The following is a 17,345-nucleotide window of genomic DNA, read 5'->3' on the forward strand; positions in this document are numbered from 1 at the left end:
ACACAAACTCGCGCAAAAGCTGCGTTTTCGTCTTATGTAGTTACGAATTAAACACTTTCCGTTACTCTCCTTTCATTCCACTGTGGAAACTAGTATTTTTTTACGTCGCCAAACGGTCCTATATCAAAGCAAACTACACTTACTGGGCCAGGCGGCGCGGCGCGTCTCTTCTCATCGTCTCAAAATACGCTGCATAAACGTCCGTAACTCCTCGATGCCCTCACTTCAAATCTTAAAACTTTGACACCGCCAAGAGACCTCCGACCTCAGTACGTCATACAAATTTCACCTCGATACGACCTTACTGTCCCAGGCAAAAACGCACTCAAAGACGCAAATACAAACCGAAAAACGGATTACACAAACTCGCGCAAAACCTACTTTTTCGTCTGATGTACTTGCAAATTAAACACTTTCCGTTACTCTCCTTTCATTCCACTGTGGAAACTAGTATTTTTTTACGTCGCCAAACGGTCCTATATCAAAGCAAACTACACTTACTGGGCCAGGCGGCGCGGCGCGTCTCTTCTCATCGTCTCAAAATACGCTGCATAAACGTCCGTAACTCCTCGATGCCCTCACTTCAAATCTTAAAACTTTGACACCGCCAAGAGACCTCCGACCTCAGTACGTCATACAAATTTCACCTCGATACGACCTTACTGTCCCAGGCAAAAACGCACTCAAAGACGCAAATACAAACCGAAAAACGGATTACACAAACTCGCGCAAAACCTACTTTTTCGTCTGATGTACTTGCAAATTAAACACTTTCCGTTACTCTCCTTTCATTCCACTGTGGAAACTAGTATTTTTTTACGTCGCCAAACGGTCCTATATCAAAGCAAACTACACTTACTGGGCCAGGCGGCGCGACGCGTCTCTTCTCATCGTCTCAAAATACGCTGCATAAACGTCCGTAACTCCTCGATGCCCTCACTTCAAATCTTAAAACTTTGACACCGCCAAGAGACCACCGACCTCAGTACGTCATACAAATTTCACCTCGATACGACCTTACTGTCCCAGGCAAAAACGCACTCAAAGACGCAAATACAAACCGAAAAACGGATCACACAAACTCGCGCAAAAGCTGCGTTTTCGTCTTATGTAGTTACGAATTAAACACTTTCCGTTACTCTCCTTTCATTCCACTGTGGAAACTAGTATTTTTTTACGTCGCCAAACGGTCCTATATCAAAGCAAACTACACTTACTGGGCCAGGCGGCGCGGCGCGTCTCTTCTCATCGTCTCAAAATACGCTGCATAAACGTCCGTAACTCCTCGATGCCCTCACTTCAAATCTTAAAACTTTGACACCGCCAAGAGACCACCGACCTCAGTACGTCATACAAATTTCACCTCGATACGACCTTACTGTCCCAGGCAAAAACGCACTCAAAGACGCAAATACAAACCGAAAAACGGATCACACAAACTCGCGCAAAAGCTGCGTTTTCGTCTTATGTAGTTACGAATTAAACACTTTCCGTTACTCTCCTTTCATTCCACTGTGGAAACTAGTATTTTTTTACGTCGCCAAACGGTCCTATATCAAAGCAAACTACACTTACTGGGCCAGGCGGCGCGGCGCGTCTCTTCTCATCGTCTCAAAATACGCTGCATAAACGTCCGTAACTCCTCGATGCCTTCACTTACAATTTTAAAACTCTGACACCGCCAAGCGACTACCGACCTCAGTACGTGATATCAATTTCAACTAGATACGACCTTACTGTCCCAGGCAAAAACGCACTCAAAGACGCAAATACAAACCGAAAAACGGATTACACAAACTCGCGCAAAACCTACTTTTTCGTCTGATGTACTTGCAAATTAAACACTTTCCGTTACTCTCCTTTCATTCCACTGTGGAAACTAGTATTTTTTTACGTCGCCAAACGGTCCTATATCAAAGCAAACTACACTTACTGGGCCAGGCGGCGCGGCGCGTCTCTTCTCATCGTCTCAAAATACGCTGCATAAACGTCCGTAACTCCTCGATGCCCTCACTTCAAATCTTAAAACTTTGACACCGCCAAGAGACCTCCGACCTCAGTACGTCATACAAATTTCACCTCGATACGACCTTACTGTCCCAGGCAAAAACGCACTCAAAGACGCAAATACAAACCGAAAAACGGATTACACAAACTCGCGCAAAACCTACTTTTTCGTCTGATGTACTTGCAAATTAAACACTTTCCGTTACTCTCCTTTCATTCCACTGTGGAAACTAGTATTTTTTTACGTCGCCAAACGGTCCTATATCAAAGCAAACTACACTTACTGGGCCAGGCGGCGCGACGCGTCTCTTCTCATCGTCTCAAAATACGCTGCATAAACGTCCGTAACTCCTCGATGCCCTCACTTCAAATCTTAAAACTTTGACACCGCCAAGAGACCACCGACCTCAGTACGTCATACAAATTTCACCTCGATACGACCTTACTGTCCCAGGCAAAAACGCACTCAAAGACGCAAATACAAACCGAAAAACGGATCACACAAACTCGCGCAAAAGCTGCGTTTTCGTCTTATGTAGTTACGAATTAAACACTTTCCGTTACTCTCCTTTCATTCCACTGTGGAAACTAGTATTTTTTTACGTCGCCAAACGGTCCTATATCAAAGCAAACTACACTTACTGGGCCAGGCGGCGCGGCGCGTCTCTTCTCATCGTCTCAAAATACGCTGCATAAACGTCCGTAACTCCTCGATGCCCTCACTTCAAATCTTAAAACTTTGACACCGCCAAGAGACCACCGACCTCAGTACGTCATACAAATTTCACCTCGATACGACCTTACTGTCCCAGGCAAAATCGCACTCAAAGACGCAAATACAAACCGAAAAACGGATCACACAAACTCGCGCAAAAGCTGCGTTTTCGTCTTATGTAGTTACGAATTAAACACTTTCCGTTACTCTCCTTTCATTCCACTGTGGAAACTAGTATTTTTTTACGTCGCCAAACGGTCCTATATCAAAGCAAACTACACTTACTGGGCCAGGCCATCACTACTAAGTCATCCACATATGCAAGACTGCTTATTTTGTGTTCACATATCTTAATCTCACCCAGCCAGTCTATTGTTTTCATCATATGATCCATAAATAATATGAACAACAGTGGAGACAGGTTGCAGCCTTGTCTTACCCCTGAAGCTACTCTGAACCATGAACTCAATTTACCGTCAACTCTAACTGCTGCCTGACTATCCATGTAAAGACCTTTAATTGCTTGCAAAAGTTTGCCTCCTATTCCATAATCTTGTAGAACAGACAATAACTTCCTCCTAGGAACCCGGTCATATGCCTTTTCTAGATCTATAAAGCATAGATACAATTCCCTGCTCCACTCATAACACTTCTCCATTATTTGCCGTAAGCTAAAGATCTGGTCCTGACAACCTCTAAGAGGCCTAAAACCACACTGATTTTCATCCAATTGGTCCTCAACTAATACTCGCACTTTCCTTTCAACAATACCTGAGAAGATTTTACCCACAACGCTGATTAAAGAGATACCTCTGTAGTTGTTACAATCTTTTCTGTTTCCATGTTTAAAGATTGGTGTGATTACTGCTTTTGTCCAGTCTGATAGAACCTGTCCCGACTCCCAGGCCATTTCAATTATCCTGTGTAGCCATTTAAGACCTGACATTCCACTGTATTTGATGAGTACCGACTTAATTTCATCCACCCCAGCCGCTTTATTGCACTGCAATCTATTGACCATTTTTTCCACTTCCTCAAATGTGATCCTATTTCCATCATCATTCCTATCCCATTCTACCTCGAAATCTGAAACATTACTGATCGCATTTTCACCGACATTGAGCAACTCTTCAAAATATTCCCTCCATCTGCCCAAGGCATCCACAGGATTCACCAGCAGTTTTCCTGACCTGTCCAAAATACTTGTCATTTCCTTCTTACCTCCCTTTCGAAGACTGCTAATTACACTCCTGAATGGTTTTCCACCAGCTTGGCCCATAGTCTCCAACCTGTTTCCAAAGTCTTCCCACGATTTCTTCTTGGATGCTGCAATTATCTGTTTGGCTTTGTTTCTTTCTTCAACATAACTTTCTCTGTCTACCTGGGTTCTGGTATGTAGCCATTTTTGATACGCCTTCTTTTTCCTTTTACAGGCTGCCTTGACTGTATCATTCCACCAAGCTGTTTGCTTCATCCTACTTTTACACACTACTGTTCCAAGACATTCTTTAGCCACTTCTAGTACTGTGTCCCTGTACCTTGTCCATTCCTTTTCCGATGACTGTAATTGACTGCATTGAACTAACTGGTACCTTTCTGAGATCGCTGTTATGTATTTGTGCCTGATTTCCTTATCCTGAAGTTTCTCCACTCTTATACTCCTACATATGGACCTGACCTCCTGCACTTTCGGCCTCACAATCCCAATTTCACTGCAGATTAAATAATGATCAGTGTCATCAAAGAATCCCCTGAATACACGTGTGTCTCTCACAGCCTTCCTGAATTCCTGATCTGTTATTATATAGTCAATGATAGATCTGGTCCCCCTGCCTTCCCAAGTGTACCGGTGAATGTTCTTATGTTTAAAAAAGGAGTTTGTGATTACTAAGCCCATACTGGCACAGAAATCCAAGAGTTGTTTCCCGTTCCTGTTGGCCTCCATATCCTCTCCAAATTTACCCATAACCTTTTCATACCCTTCTGTTCGATTTCCAATCCTGGCGTTAAAATCACCTGTGAGAAGAACACTTGTCCTTTACTCTAACAACTACATCACTGAGTGCCTCATAAAAACTATCCATCTTATCTTGATCTATCCCTTCACAATGTGAATATACTGACACAATCCTAATTTTCTTGCTAGACACTGTCAAATCTATCCACATCAGTCGTTCGTTTACATACCTTATTGCAACTATGCTGGGTTCCATTTCTTTCCTGATGTAAAGCCCTACACCCCATTGTGCTATTCCTGCTTTGACGCCTGACAGGTAGACCTTGTATTCTCACACTTCCTCTTCTTTCTCACCCCTTACCCGAAAGTCACTAACAGCTAAAACATCCAGCCCCATCTTACTTGCAGCCTCTGCCAGCTCTACCTTCTTCCCAGAGTGGCCCCCATTGATATTAATAGCTCCCCATCTCATTACCATTTGTTTGCCAAGTCGTATCTTAGGAGTCCCTGGTTTGTCAGTTAGAGGTGGGACTCCGTCACCTCCAAAGGTCCAAGGCATTTTGCTCTGATTATTGCCAGCGTCATATTTAAAGTACCAGGGAAGCAGGTTGCTAGACTTACTTGCCCCGAGTCCCATTGGGTTTAACCCCTGAAGGCTGAGGGACTAACGAGTGGATTTGATAGTCTTTGCCGTATGAGCACAAAGGTGACCACAACTCAGAATATGTCCGAGATGCCCAGCCTTATTCCAAGGTAACTGGTATCCTGACTGTTGGGACCACTTACTTGGCCACTCATACGTTGCCCGTGGTTCATGAACCAGGACGTGACTGCAGGAACCCACACCATGAACCACCAGGAACTACATAATAAAAAAATCTGTGTATATTGCAGCTAACCCAAGACGACAACAGAGTTCTCAATATTCACTCTCAGTGTATTTCACAATTCCTTTGCATCCCTTTTAAATTCACAAAACAACTATATTTAACTGGAAGACCAGTAATTTCTATTCATGCAATTGAACATCACCTATGTTAAAACATACAACACTCCAGCCGGACCTAGATCCTTAGCTATGCTACAGGTTAGTCTGTCATCACAATCAAAACTTAAGGGCAGCATGGACAACAGACCAATAAAACACTCAGGTAACACTTAATCAGTATCTACATAATAAAAAAAAACTGTATGCCACTGCTAAAACAAGAGGACAACAGAGTTCTCATTATTAACTCACAGCATATTTCACATTCTCTTAGCATCCCTTTTAAATTCACAATATAACAATATTTAACTGGAAGACCAGTAATTTCTATTCTGGCTATTGAACATCACTTATGTTAAAACATACAACACTCCAGCCTGCCCTAGATCCTTAGCTATGCTACAGGCTACTCTCTCATCACAACCAAAACCTCAGGGCAAAATGGACAACAGACCAATAAAACACTCTGGTAACATTTCATCAGTAACTACATAATTAAGAAATAAGTGTACGCAGCGGCTAAAACAAGAAGACAATAGAGTTCCCATTATTCACTCACAGTCTATTTCACATTATCTTAGCATCCCTTTTAAATTCACAAAACAACAATACTTAACTGGAAGACCAGTATTTTCTATTCTGGCAATTGAGCATCACTAATATTAAACACAAAACATTCCAACTTCACATAGACCTTTAACTATCCTATTGGTTAGCCTATCATCACACACTAAACTTCAGGGGAGGTCTGGCAAACAGATACAATAAAACACTCTGGCAACATATTATCAGGAACTACATAATAAAAAAAATCTGTGTATATTGCAGCTAACACAAGAAGACAACAGAGTTCTCATTATTCACTCACAGTGTATTACACATTTCCTTAGAATCCCTATAAAATTCACAAAACAACAATATTTAACTGGAAGACCAGTAATTTATATTCTGGCAATTGGACATCACTAATGTTAAAACATACAACACTACAGCCTGACCTAGATCCTTAGCTGTGCTACAAGTTAGTCTGTCATCACAATCAAAACTTCAGGACAGCATGGACAACAGACCAATAAAACACTCTGGTAATATTTCATCAGTATCTACATAAAAAAAAAAATAAGAGTATGCAGCTGCTAAAACAAGAAGACAACAGAGTTCTCATTATTCACTCACAGTGTATTTCACATTCTTTTAGCATCCCTTTTAAATTCGGAAAACAACAATACTTAACTGGAAGACCTGTAATTTCTATTCTGGCAAATGAACATCACTAATATTAAACACAAAACATTCCAACCTACCATAGACCTTTAACTATGGTATAGATTAGACTATCATCTCACACTAAACTTCAGCGGAGCTCTGGCAGACAGACCAATAAAACACTCTGCCAACATTTTATCAGGAACTACATAATAAAAAAATCGGTGTATAATGCAGCTAACGCAAGCTGACAACAGAAATCTCATTATTAATTCACAGTGTATTTCACATTTCCTTAGCATCTCTTTTAAATTCACAAAACAACAACATTTAACTGGAAGACCACTAATTTCTATTCTGGCAATTGAACATCACTTATGTTAAAACATACAACACTCTAGCCTGACTTAGATCCTTAGCTATGCAGCAGGTCAGTCTGTCATCACAATCAAAACTTCAGGGTGGCATCGACAACAGACCAATAAAACACTTTGGTAACATGTCATCAGTAACTACATAATAAAGAAAATAAGTGTATGCCGCTGCAAAAACAAGAAGAACACAGAGTTCTCATTATTCACTCACTGTGTATTTCACATTTCCTTAGCATCCCTTTTAAATTAACAAAACAACAATATTTAACTAGAAGACCAGAAAATACTATTCTGGCAATTGAACATCACTAATATTAAACACAAAACATTCCAACATGACATTGACATTTACCTATCGTCACACACTAAACTTCAGGGGAGCTCTGGCAGACAGACCAATAAAACACTCTGGCAAAATTTTATCAGCAGCTACATAATTAAAAAAAAGTGTATGCAACTGCTAAAACAAAAAGACAATAGATTTCTCATTATTCACTCACAGTGTATTTCACATTCTCTTAGCATCCCTTTTAAATTCACAACACAACAATACTTAACTGGAAGACCAGTAATTTCTATTCATGCAATTGAACATCACTTATGTTAAAACATACAACACTCCAGCCGGACCTAGATCCTTAGCTATGCTACGGGTTAGTCTGTCTTCACAATCAAAACTTAAGGGCAGCATGGACAACAGAATAAAAAACACTCTGGTAACATTTCATCACTAACTACATAATAAAAAAATAAGTGTATGCCGCTGCTAAAATAAGAAGACAACAGAGTTCTTATTATTCACACACAGTGTATTTCACATTTCCTTAGCATCCCTTTTAAATTCACAAAATAACAATATTTAACTGGAAGACCAGCAATTCCTATTCATGCACTTGAACATCACTTATGTTAAAACATACAACACTCCAGCCTGACCTAGATCCTTAGCTATGCTACAGGTTTGTCTGTCATCACAACCAAAACTTCAGGGCAGCATGGGCAACAGACCAATAAAACACTGTGGTAACATTTCATCAGTAACTACATAATAAAAAATAGGCGTATGCAGCTGCTAAAACAAGAAGACAATAGAGTTCTCATTATTCACTCACAATGTATTTCACATTCTCTTAGCATCCCTTTTAAATTCACAAAACAACACCACTTAACTGCAAGACCAGTAATTTCTATTCTCGCAATTGAACATCGCTAATATTAAACACAAAACATTCCAACATTACATAGACCTTTAACTATGATATAGGTCTGTCTATCATCACACACTAAACTTCAGGGGAGCTCTGGCAGACTGACTAATAAAACACTCTGGAACATTTTATCAGGAACTACATAATAAAAAAATCTGTGTATACTGCATCTAACACAAGAAGACAACAGAGTTCTCATTATTCACTCACAGTGTATTTAACATTTCCTTAGCATCCCTTTTAAATTCACAAAACAACAATATTTCACTGGAAGACCAGTAAATTCCATACTGGCAATTGAACATCACTAATATTAAACACAAAGAATTCACACCTGACATTGACCTTTATCTATGGTATAGCACAGTCTATCATCACACACTAATCTTCAAAGGAGCTCTACCAGACAGACCAATAAAACACTCTGGCAACATTTTATCAGGAACTACATAATAAAAAAAATAAGTGTATGCAGCTGCTAAAACAAGAGGACAACAGAGTTCTCATCATTCACTCACAATATATTTCACATTCTCTTAGCATCCCTTTTAAATTCCCAAAACAACACTATTTAACTGGATGACCAGTAATTTCTATTCATGCACTTAAACATCACTTATGTTAAAACATAAAACACTCCAGCCTGACCTAGATCCTTAGCAATGCTACAGGTTAGTCTGTCATTACAACCAAAACTTCAGAGCAGCATGGACAACAGACCAACAAAACACTCTGGTAAAACTTCATCAGAAACTACATAATTAAGAAATAAGTGTAAGCAGCTGCTAAAACAAGAAGACAACAGAGTTCTCATTATTCACTCACAGTGTATTTCACATTCTCTTAGCATGCCTTTTAAATTCATAAAACAACAATATTTAACTGGAAGACCAGTAAATTCTATTCTGGCAATTCAACATCACTAATATTAAACACAGAACATTCCAACTTTACATAGACCTTTAATTATGCTATAGGTCAGTCTATCATCACACACTAAACTGCAGGGGAGCTCTGGCAGACAGACCAATAAACCACTCTATCAACATTTTGTCGGGATCTGCATAAAAAAATGTGTATATTGCAGCTAACACAAGAAGACAACAGAGTTCTCATTATACACTCACAGTGTATTTCACATTTCTATAGCATACCTTTTAAATTTACGAAACAACAATACTTAACTGGAAGACCAGTAATTTCTATTCCGGCAATTGAACATCACTAATATTAAACACAAGACATTCTAACCTGATATTGACCTTTATCTATGGTATAGGTTAGTCTATCATCACACACTAAACTTCAGGGTAGCACTAGCAGACAGACCAATAAAACACCCTGGCATCATTTTATCAGGAACTACAAAATAAAAAAATCGGTGTTTAATGCAGCTAACACAACCCGACAACAGATTTCTCATTATTCACTCACAGTGTATTTCACATTCTCTTAGCATCCCTTTTAAATTCACAAAGCAACAGTATTTAACTGGAAGACCACTAATATCTATTCTGGCAATTGAACATCACTTATGTTAAAACATACAACACTCTAGCCTGACTTAGTTCCTTAGCTATACTACAGGTCAGTCTGTCATCACAACCAAAACTTCAGGGTGCCATCGACAACAGACCAATATAACACTCTGGTAACATTTCATCAGTAACTACATAATAGAAAAATAGGTGTATGCCGCTGCTAAAACAAGAAGACAACGGAGTTCTCATTATTTACTCACAGCATTTTTCACTTTCTCCTAGCATCCCTTTAAAATTCACAAAACATCAATATTTAACTGGAAGACCTGTAATTTCTTTTCTGGCAATTGAACATCACTTATTTTCAAACATACAACATTCCAGCCCGACCTAGATCTTTGCTATGCTACAGGTTAGTCTGTCATCACAATTAAAATCGTCAGGGCAGCATGGACAACAGACTAATAAAACACTCTGGCAATATTTCATCAGTAACTACATAACAAAAAAATAAGTGTATGCCGCTGCTAAAGCAAGAAGACAACAGCGTTCTCATTATTCACTCACAGTGTAATTCACATCCCTTTTAAATTCATAAAACAACAATATTTAACAGGAAGACCAGTAATTTCTATTCTGGCAATTGAACATCACTAATATTAGAAACAAAACATTTTAACCTGACATAGACCTTAACTATGCTATAAGATAGTCTATCATCACATACTAATCTTCAGGGGAGCTCTGGTAGACAGACCAATAAAACACTCTATCAACATTTTATCAGGAACTACATAATAAAACAACCTGTGTATATCTCAGCTAACACAAGAAGACAACTGAGTTCTCATTATTCACTCACAGTGTATTTCACAATTACTTAGGATCGCTTTTAAATTCACAAAACAACAATATTTAACTGGAAGACCAGTAATTTCTATTCTGGCAATTGAACATCACATATGTTAAAACATACAACACTCCAGCCTGACCTGGATCCTTAGCTATGCTACAGGTTAGTCTGTCATTACAATCAAAACTTCAGGGCAGCATGGACAACGGACCAATAAAACACACTGGTAACATTTCATCGGTAACTACATAAAAAAAAATAAGTGTATGCAGTTGCTAATACAAGAAGACAACAGAGTTCTCATTATTCACTCACAGTGTATTTCACATCCCTTTTAAATTCACAAAACAACAATATTTAACTGGAAGAACAGTAATTGCTATTCTGGCAATTGAACATCACTTATGTTAAAACATACAACAGTCCAGCCTGACCTAGGTCCTTAGACATGCTACAGGTTAGTCTGTCATCACAATCAAAACTTCAGGGCAGCATGGACAACAGGCCAATAAAACACTCTGGTAACATTTCATCAGTACTACATAATAAAAAAATAACTGTATGCCGCTGCTAAAACAAGAAGACAACAGCGTTTTCATTATTCACTCACAGTGTATTTCACATCCCCTTTAAATTCACAAAACAAAAATGTTTAACCGGAAGACCAGTAATTTCTATTCTGGCAATTGAACATCACTAATATTAGAAACAAAACATTTTAACCTGACATAGACCTTAACTATGCTATAAGATAGTCTATCATCGCACACTAATCTTCAGGGGAGCTCTGGCTGACAGACCAATAAAACACTCTGGCAACATTTTATCAGGAACTACAAAATAAAAAAAATTGTGTATAATGCAGCTAACACAACATAGTTGTCATTATTCACTCACAGTGTATTACAGATTTCCTTAGCATCACTTTTAAATTCACGAAACAACAATATCCAACTGGAAGACCAGTAATTTCTATTCTGGCAATTGAACATCACTTATTTTAAAACATACAACACTCCTGCCTGACCTAGATCCTTAGCTATGCTACAGGTTAAACTGAGATCACAATCAAATTTTCAGGGCAGCAAGGACATCAGACCAATAAAACACTCTGGTAAGATTTCATCAGTAACTACACAATAAGAAAATAAGTGTATGCCGCTGCTAAAACAAGAAGGCAACAAAGTTCTCATTATACACTCAATTTGTAATTCACATTCTCTTAGCATCTTTTTCAAAATCACCAAAACAATAATATTTAACTGGAGGACCAGTAATTTATGTTCTGGCAATTGAACATCACTTATGTTAAAACATACAACACTCCAGCCTGACTGAGATCCTTTGCAACGCAACAGGTAAGTCTGTCATCACAATCAAAACCTCAGGGCAGCATGGACAACAGATCAATAAAACACTCTGGTAACATTTCGTCAGTAACTACAAAATAAAAAAAATTAGTGAATGCCGCTGCAAAAACATGAAGGCAACAGAGTTCTCATTATTCACTCACAAAGTATTTCACGTTCTTATAGCATCAATTTTGCATTCACAAAACAACAATATTTAACCGGAAGACCAGTAATTTCTATTCTGGCAATTGAACATCACTAGTATTAAACACAAAACATTTAACCTGACATAGACCTTTAACTATGCTGTAGGTTAGTCTATCATCACACACTAAACATCAAAGGAGCTCTGGCAGACAGGCCAATAATAGAGTCTGACAACATTTTATCATGTACTACATAATAAAAAAATCTGTGTATAATGCAGCTAACACAAGAAGACAACAGAGTTCTCATTATTCTCTCACAGCGTATTTCACATTTCCTTAGCACCCTTTTTAAATACACAAAACAACAATAATTAACTGGAAAACCTGTAATTTCTATTCTGGCAATTGAACATCACTAACATTAAAAACAAACCTTCCAACCTTACATAGAGCTCTAACTATGCTATAGGTAAGTCTATCATCACACACTAAACTTCAGGGGAGCTCTGGCAAACAGTCCAATAAAACACTCTGGCAATATTTTATCAGGAACTACAGAATAAAAAAATCTGTGTATATTGCAGCTAACATAAGAAGACAACAGAGTTCTCATTATTCACTGACAGTGTATTTCACATTTCCTTAGCATTACTTTTGAATATACAAAACCACAATATTTTACTGGAAGACCTGTAATTTCTGTTCTGGCAATTGAACATCACTAACATTAAACAGAAAACCTTCCAACCTTACATAGAGCTTTAACTATGCTATAGATTAGTCTATCATCACACACTGAACTTCGGGGGAGCTCTGAAAGACAGACTAATAAAACACTCTGGCAACATTTTATCAGAAACTACAGAATAAAAAAAATCTGTGTATATTGCAGCTAACACAAGAAGACAATTGAGTACTCATTATTCTCTCACTGTGTATTTCACATTTCCTTAGCATCGGTTTTAAATTCACAAAACAACAATATTTAACAGGAAGACCAGTAATTTTTATTCTGGCAATTGAACATCACTTACGTTAAAACATACAACACTCCAGCCTGACCTAGATCATTAGCTATGCTACAGGTTAGTCTGTCATCAGAATCAAACCTTCAGGGCAGCATGGACAACAGACCAATAAAACACTCTCATAACATTTCATCAGTAACTACAAAATAAAAAAAAATTAGTGAATGCCGCTGCTAAAACAAGAAGGCAACAGAGTTCTAATTATTCACTCACAAAGTATTTCACGTTCTCATAGCATCACTTTTAAATTCACGAAACAACAATATTTAACTGGAAAACCTGTAATTTCTATTCTGGCAATTGAACTCCACTATCATTAAAAACGAACCTTCCAACTTTACATAGAGCTCTAACTATGCTATAGGTTTGTCTATCATCACACACTAAACTTCAGGGGAGCTCTGGCAGACTGACTAATAAAACACTCTATCAACATTTCATCAGGAAGCACATAATAAAAAAATCTGAGTATATAGCAGCTAACACAAGAAGACAGCAGAGTTCTCATTAATCACTCACAGTGTATTTCACATTTCCTTAGTATCCCTTTTAAATTCACAAAACAACAATATTTAACTGGAAGACCAGTAATTTCTATTTTGGCAAATGAACATCACTTATGTGAAAACATACAACACTCCAGCCTAACCTGGATCCTTTGCTATGCTACATATAAGTCTAACATCACAATCAATACTTCAGTGCAGCATGGACAACAGACCAATAAAACACTTTGGTAATATTTCATCAGTAACTACATAACAAAAAATTAAGTGCAAGCCGCTGCTAAAACAAGAAGACAACAGAGTTCTCGTTATTCACTCACAATGTATTTCACATTTCTGTAGCATACCTTTTAAATTTACAAAACAACAATACTTAACTGGAAGACCAGAAATTTCTATTCCGGCAATTGAACATCACTATCATTACAAACAAACCTTCCAACCTTACATAGAGCTCTAACTATGCTATAGGTTTGTCTATCATCACACACTAAACTTCACGGGAGCTCTGGCAGACTGAATAATAAAACACTCTACCAACATTTTATCAGGAAGTACATAATAAAAAATTCTGAGTATATTGCAGCTAACACAAGAAGACAACAGAGTTCTCATTATTCACTCACAGTGTATTTAACATTTCCTTTGCATCCCTTTTAAATTCAGAAAACAATATTTAACTGGAACACCAGTAAATTCTAATCTGGAAATTGAACATCACTAATATTAAACACAAAACATCCCAACCTGACATTGACCTTTATCTGTGCTATAGGTTAGTCTACCATCACACACTAAGCTTCAGGGGAACTCTGGCAGACAGACCAATAAAACATTCTGGCATCATTTTATCAGGAACTACATACTAAAAAAATCGGTGTATAATGCAGATAACACAAGCTGACAACAGAATTGTCATTATTCACTCACAGTGTATTTCACATTTCCTTAGCATCCCTTTTAAATTCACAAAACAACAATATTTAACTGGAAGACAAGTAATTTCTATTCTGGCAATTGTACATCACTTATTATTATAACATACAACACTCCAGCCTGACCTAAATCCTTAGCTATGCTGCAGGTTAGACTGTCATCACAATCAAAACTTCAGTGCAGCATGGACAACAGACCAATAAAACACTCTGGCAACATTTCATCAGCAACTAGAAAATAAAAAAATTAGTGAATGACGCTGCTAAAACAGGAAGGCAACAAAGTTCTCATTATTCACTCACAATGTATTCCAAATCCCTTTTAAATTCACAATACAACAATAGTTAACAGGAAGACCAGTAATTTCTTTACTGGCAATTGAACATCACTAATATTAAACACAAAACATTCCAACCTGGCATGGACCTTTAACTATGGTACAGTTTAGGCTATCATCACAATTTAAACTTCAGGGGAGCTCTGGCAGACAGACCAATAAAACACTCTGGCAACATTTTATCAGGAACTTCATAATAAAGAAATCTGTGTATAATGCAGCCAACACAAGAAGACAACAGAGTTCACATTATTCATTCACAGTGTATTTCACATTTCCTCAGCATCCCATTTAAATTCAACAACAATATTTAACTGGAAGAGCAGTAATTCCTATTCTGGCAATTGAACACCACTTACGTTAAAACATACAACACTCCAGCCTAACCTAGATCCTTAGCCATGCTACATGTTAGTCTGTCATCAGAATCAAACCTTCAGGACAGCATGGACAACAGACCAATAAAACACTCTGGTAACTTTTCATCAGTAACTACATAATAAAGAAATAAGTGCATGCCACTGCTAAAACAAGAAGACAACGGAGTTCTCATTATTCACTCACAATGTATTTCACATTCTCTTATGATCACTTTTAAATTCACAAAACAACAATATTTAACTGGAAGACCAGTATTTTCTATTCTGGCAATTGAAAATCACTAATATTAAACACAAAACATTCCAACCTGACATAGACCTATACCTATGCTATAGCTTAGTCTATTATCACACACAAAAGTTCAGGGGAGCTCTGGCAGACAGACCAGAAAAACACTCTGGCAACATTTAATCAGGAACTATAGGTTAAAAAAAATCTGTGTATATTGCAGCTAACACAAGAAGACAACAGAGTTCTCATTATTCACTCACAGTGTATTTAACTTTCCTTAGGATCCCTTTTAAATTCTCAAAACAACAATATTTAACTGGAAGAACAGTTATTTCTATTCTGGAAATTAAACATTACTTATGTTAAAACATACAACACTCCAACCTGACCTAGATCCTTTGCTATGCAACAGGTTAGTCTGCCGTCACAATCAAAACCTCATGGCAGCATGGACAACAGACCACTAAAACACTCTGGTAAGATTTCATCAGTAACTACACAATAAAAAAATAAGTGTATGCCACTGCTAAATCAAGAAGACAACATAGTTCTTATTATACAATCAACTTGTAATTTACACTCTCTTTGCATCCGTTTAGAATTCACAAAAACTATAATATTTAACTGGAAGACCAGTAATTTCTATTCTGGCAATTTAACATCACTTATGTTAAAACATACAACACTCAAGCCTGATGTAGATCCTTAGGTACGCTACAGGTTAGTCTGTCATCACAATGTAAACCTCAGGGGAGCATGGACAACAGACCAATAAAACACAATGGTAACATTTCATCAGTAAATACAAAATAAAAAAATTAGTGAATGCCGCTGCTAAAACAAGAAGGCAGTAGAGTTCTCATTATTCACTCACAGTGTATTTCACTTTCTCATAGCATCCCTTTTAAATTCACGAAACAACAATATTTAACTGGAAGACCAGTAATTTCTTTTCTGGCAATTGAACATCACTTATGTTAAAACATACAACACTCCAGCCTGACCTAGATCCTTAGCTATCCTACAGGTTAGTCTGTCAACACAATCAAAGCTTCAGGGCAGCATGGACATAGACCAATAAAACACACTGGTAACATATCATCAGTAACTACATATAAAAAAATAAATTTATGCCACTGCTAAAACCAGAAGACAAAAGAGTTCTCATTATACACTCAATTTGTAATTTACATTCTCTTAGCATCCATTTCAAATTCACAAAAACAATAATATTTAACTGGAAGACCAGTAATTTCTATTCTGGCAATTGAACATCACTTGCGTTAAAACATACAACACTCCAGCCTGACCTAGATCCTTGCGATGCTCCAGGTTAGACTGTCATCAAAATCAATACTTCAGGGCAGCATGAACAACAGACCAATAAAACACTCTGGTAACATTTCATCAGTAACTAGAAAATAAAAAAATTAGTGAATGCCGCTGCTAAAACAAGAAGGCAACAAAGTTCTCATTATTCACTCACAGTGTATTTCACATCCCTTTTAAATTCACAATACAACAATTGTTACCTGGAAGACCAGTAATTTGTATACTGGCAATTGAACATCACTAATATTAAACATAAAACATTCCAACCTGACATAGACCTTTAACTATGGTACAGTTTGGTCTA

This window comes from Schistocerca piceifrons, unplaced genomic scaffold, assembly GCF_021461385.2.
Source record: "Schistocerca piceifrons isolate TAMUIC-IGC-003096 unplaced genomic scaffold, iqSchPice1.1 HiC_scaffold_2510, whole genome shotgun sequence".
Taxonomy (NCBI): domain Eukaryota; kingdom Metazoa; phylum Arthropoda; class Insecta; order Orthoptera; family Acrididae; genus Schistocerca; species Schistocerca piceifrons.